Here is a 5,603-nt window from a genome sequence, read left to right on the forward strand (position 1 = left end):
CTTTGCCCATCTTTCTGGAACTTTAGATTAATTTCTTTTTCCAGGCATTCCTGTGGAATGGTATTTAAGCAATTATCATAATACTTATTACCTTTGAATATCTCTCTAGAATCCTAATTCTCTAGCACATAACTGACTAAAAAACAGAAGAAACAGAACAGTCTATATATCCCTTTACTAGAAAGTTTCTCAGCCTTGCCTTAAATTATGATCTTTTTATTACTATAAAAAAAATCTTGTGCTTTTAGTATTACATAAAGTTTCCAAATAATAAAATAGCAGAGCTCAGTTTTCCCTGAACCAAATCCTCCTATACATTATCACCAGATTTACTTACAAAATACATTTTTGTTTCTCACCTCATAATATCTGCTCACAGTGGATGTTGTATGTATGCATAATTCATGTGGATTCCAAACTAAGGATTCTATGATAGTTGCTATCTTCTTGTTTGTTTATTAAGGACATGGTTCTTCTCTGGAAACTTTGAGGTGAGTGCCTTATATGTCTGAGAATATTTTAGAACTGGGCCTGGTGGTAAAATAGATTCTAAACCCCAAATCCTCTGCCAGCTGCTCAGTTTTGCAAAGCTATGTCATGCCTATCCTCTGCTTCCTTGTATGTGAGCTAAGGTCAGAAGATAGGACACGGTCACTTCTTCTCATAGGAACCCAAGCTCCATGGTTTTCCCAAAACATTCCAGGAAGCCAAAACAAGGCAGACCTGGACCAGAAGGGCTGGTTCAGGTGGTAACCATGAGTCTATTAGGGCTTCCCTGGGGCAGGTCCGGTGGGAGAGGGTTGATCTGGACTCCTCCCTAGGCCTTACATAAGTACGTCTGTGACTCTGGAGGTTGTTTTTTGTTGTTGTTGTTGTTGTTGTTTGTTTTTTTTTTTTTTTTTTTTTGCCCAGTACAGGCATATACATGTCTTGTTTTATTGTGCTTCACTTTATTTCATTTTGTAGATATTACATCTCTCTCTCTCTCTTTCACAAATTTAAGGTTTGTGACAACTCTGTAGGAAGAAAATATGTTGGCAACAGTTTTCCAATAGCATTTGTTCACTTTGTGTCTCTGTCTCCCATTGTGGTAATTCTCACAATACTTTAAACTTTTGCAGTATTATTATATTTGTTACGGTGATCTATGATCAGATTTTGACTTGCTGAAAGCTCAGATGATAGCATTTTTTAACAATATATTTTTTTGATTAAGGTATATACATTGTACTTGTAGATGGAATGCTATTGCATACTTAATTGACTTCATATACTGTAAATATCCATTGGGAAAACAAAATAAATTCACTTGATTTGCTTTATTGTGATATTTACTTTATTGTAGTGGTCTGGAAATGAACCTGCAACTTCTCCAAGGCCTGTACTTGTTCTCCAAGTACAGCATAGTATTGAGTGTCATCATCTAGATGACTAAATCAAGTTTCTAAGATGTGATCTTTAGGGAACCAAAACACTATTTGGGATGGGTGTTCTGAGATTTGTAAAACAAAATTATGAAGATAAAAAGTTAAAAATAAAGAAAATCAAAAACAACCAAGCATGAATAGTGGGTCTCACTTTAAAAAGAAGTGACTAAGAACTTGCTCTTCCCCTTTCCTTCCAGCTGGTCTTCTGGGGGAGGGGCCTCCTCTTGCACTGTTGGTGAGAATGTGAACTGGTGCAGCCACTCTGGAAAACTGTGTGGAGGTTCCTCAAAGAGTTAAAAATAGACCTGCCCTCTGACCCAGCAATTGCACTGTTGGGGATTTACCCCAAAGATACAGATGCAGTGAAATGCCAGGACACCTGCACCCCAATGTTTATAGCAGCAATGTCCACAATAACCAAACTGTGGAGGGAGCCTCGGTGTCCATCGAAAAATGAATGGATAAAGAAGATGTGGTAGCCCCCTCGGATGTGGCTGGAGCTTGAGGCGCGCAGGGGCGGAGACGCCGCAGACCCGGGACCCAGAGCAGCTCAGCTCGGAGGCTGTGAATAATAGCTCTTCAAGTCTCCAATAAAAAATGGCCTCCAATAAAACTACATTGCAAAAAATGGGAAAGAAACAGAATGGAAAGAGTAAAAAAGTAGAAGAGTCGGAGCCTGAAGAATTTGTGGTGGAAAAAGTACTGGACCGCCGTGTAGTGAATGGGAAGGTGGAGTATTTCCTGAAGTGGAAGGGATTTACAGATGCTGACAATACTTGGGAACCTGAAGAAAATTTAGATTGTCCAGAGTTAATTGAAGCATTTCTTAATTCTCAAAAAGCTGGTAAAGAAAAAGATGGTACAAAAAGAAAATCTTTATCTGACAGTGAATCTGATGATAGCAAATTAAAGAAGAAAAGAGATGCTATGAGAAGCAGAGAGGTTGACTACAAATTTGGTTCTGGATGCTTTAGCAGCCAAAGTGAAAAGGCTGATAAACCAAGAGGCTTTGCCAGAGGTCTTGATCCTGAACGAATAATTGGTGCCACAGACAGCAGTGGAGAATTAATGTTTCTCATGAAATGGAAAGATTCAGATGAGGCAGACTTGGTGCTGGCAAAAGAGGCAAATATGAAGTGTCCTCAGATCGTAATTGCATTTTATGAAGAGAGACTAACTTGGCATTCTTGTCCAGAAGATGAAGCTCAATATATATATATATAAAATCTGGGTCTTTGTTTTTTGGTTTATTAGTGTGAAGAAATAACATTCTAATGAAAATCAAGTTTGATATGTTTGTTTTGAAGTAGTATTGGAGGAGTTGTTGGGGTTTTTTGCATCTATAGCACTGGTTACTTTGAACAAATAAAAGCTTTCTGTAGTTGTTTCCTTTATCAGAAAAGAATATTTGAGACCATGGCATATTATCCCCCTGCATCAGAGAACACCTTTTCTAAATGTTGAGGGAAATTTTCATAGTTGCTACTCAGTCAGAATTTGTGTTTAACTCCTATATGCCTAAGGACCATTTTGGGTTATTTATTTAGGGCTTTTTGTGTATATACTTAAAAGTACATACATAAGTGGTTTTCTTTTCTTTTTGTTATTTTTGAAACATTCACCAAAACAAAAACAGCATTTTATAACCATGGATAAGGCCATGTTTCTGGGATGCTATCATTTTCAGCAACTTAAGAAATAAATCACTTAAAGTTACATTGAAATTTTTCCTGAAGCCTTAACCTTTCAAATTTTGTAATTAATTGGACAATTTAAATATAATGTAAAGAGTTTAAATTGGACAATTTAAAAGCAGCCATATCAGAATCCATATCCCTAGTTACAGTCACATAAATGCAAGTTTATTTCCAAATCCTTGAAAGGAAAATTTTGATCACCACCAACAGCCTCCCCACCCAAAGGGCAAAACTAGACAAGTTTTGGTGTACTTTAATTAGGTAAGCAAAACTTAGTTAAATGGATATTTAAAGGTTCCTTCTAGTGAACCATACCTTTTTTTTTTAAATATTTATTTATTTACTTATGATAGACATAGAGAGAGAGAGAGAGAGAGGCAGAGACACAGGAGGAGGGAGAAGCAGGCTCCATGCCAGGAGCCCGACATGGGACTGGATCCCGGGACTCCAGGATGGCGCCCTGGGCCAAAGGCAGGTGCCAAACTGCCGAGCCACCCAGGGATCCCCTGAACCGTTCCTTTTCAAGAAGTTGAAAACCCTTGTGCTGTATTGACTAAAAGGTCATGATTCATGGAGCGTCTAAGACTTCGTTCATGGGAACCTGATCATAACCAGGTGGTTAGAAATGTTTACAATTTAGCACCTGCTGGAATAAATGGGTGGACAGACTTCTATAATCCAAATTCTTGACCTGCATGTTTTTTCTTCACCCCAACTCATTCCTAACATGTAGGCTCAATCTTCTCAGTATTTGAACTACTGGTTCAGCAGAAACCAGGAAAAATGATAACTTTGTAGTCAGAATGTTATCCAACTGTATATTGTTTACTTTATTGTAAATACTGGTAAACAGTGGTCAATAGTTTTATATTCCTTTAAAAAAAAGAAAAAGATGTGGTATATGTATACAGTGGAATATTACTCAGCCATTAGAAACAACAAATAGCCACCATTTGATTCAATGTGGTTGGAACTGGAGGGTATTAGGCTGAGTGAAGTAAGTCAATCAGAGAAGGACAAACATCATATGGTCTCATTCATTTGGGGAATATAAAAATTAGTGAAAGGGAATAAAGGGGAAAGGAGAGAAAATGAGTGAAAATATCAGTGAGAGGGATCCCTAGGTGGCGCAGCGGTTTTGCACCTGCCTTTGGCCCAGGGCGCGATCCTGGAGACCCAGGATCGAATCCCACATCGGGCTCCCGGTGCATGGAGCCTGCTTCTCCCTCTGCCTGTGTCTCTGCCTCTCTCTCTCTCTCTCTCTCTCTCTGTGACTATCATAAAAAAAAAAAAAATATCAGTGAGAGGGACAAAACATGAGAGACACCTAACTCTGGGAAACAGAAAGGGGTGGTGGAAAGGGAGGTGGGTAGGGGGTTGAGGTGACTGGGTGATGGGCACTGAGGGGGGCACTTGATGGGATGAGCACTGGGTGTTATGCTATATGTTGGCAAATTAAACTCCAATAAAAAATAAAGTTATTTTTAAAAAAGGATTAAAGAAAAAAAAAGAAGTGGCTATAGGGGATCCCTGGGTGGCTCAGCACCGCCTTCAGCCCAGGGTGTGATCCTGGAGACTCGGAATGGGGATTGAGTCCCACATCCGGCTCTGTGAGTGGAGCCTGCTTCTCCTCCTGCCTGTGTCTCTGCCTCTCTCTCTATGTGTCTCTCATGAATAAATAAATAAAATCTTTTAAAAAAGAAAGTGGCTATAGCAACAGTTTAAGATGCTAGTGTGTCCAAAGTTGTAAAAACAGGTCACTATGTTTCAGATAAGGGATCACGCATTCCATGAAAGCAAGTATTTCATGGGTCAATATATAACTTAATTATTTTAAGAAACTTTAGACTTCTGAAAGTTTGAAATTCAAGGCAGAATGTGTGAGATATTAAGAAATAGATAAGAAAGGTCGAGCTACAAAGCTTATGAAGCAAAGGCATCTATTAATTGGGATTTATACACCAGTAAGAAGATAGGCCTTATTAGGAAATAGGTAGAACTCAGATACTAGAGCAAGAGACCACTGGTAATCATGGCATGATTTTTGGTATGCTCTAGAGTTCAGGTATGTTTATAAACATTCTTGAAAATTTAAGGAGATGTTCATGCATGGAAAAGAAGACCCACAGCTATTTTCCATTGTTTAATGTACAATTTATTAAATTCATATGTCTTATTGAACAAATTTTGAAAGCCAGTTTTTCTTGGGCATTTAAACTTTGACTATATATTTGATTAATTTTTTTAAACATTTTAAACTGGAATTATAAACTGAAATATCTAATGGGATAATGAATAATAGTTTTCATGTTCTTTCAGAATTGTAATGAAAGCCTTGTGGCTGAAAATAGCAGACACTCAACATCCCAATATACCAAAGACAAATACTAAGAAAATGAACCCAGCAGATCCATTGATCCATCATATCAGTACTTACTAATTTTTCACACACAGCTACCTTTGCTTTTCATACACACAC

General features: G+C 38.0%; 1 pseudogene; it reads left to right on the top strand.

The window, feature by feature from the left end:
• The first annotated feature begins 1,984 nt into the window (after nucleotides 1-1,984).
• On the top strand, nucleotides 1,985-2,967 carry LOC140603371 (chromobox protein homolog 3 pseudogene; annotated as a pseudogene).
• Nucleotides 2,968-5,603: the final 2,636 nt, after the last annotated feature.

This window comes from Canis lupus, chromosome 14 (genome assembly GCF_048164855.1).
Source record: "Canis lupus baileyi chromosome 14, mCanLup2.hap1, whole genome shotgun sequence".
NCBI classification, from domain to species: Eukaryota; Metazoa; Chordata; class Mammalia; order Carnivora; family Canidae; genus Canis; species Canis lupus.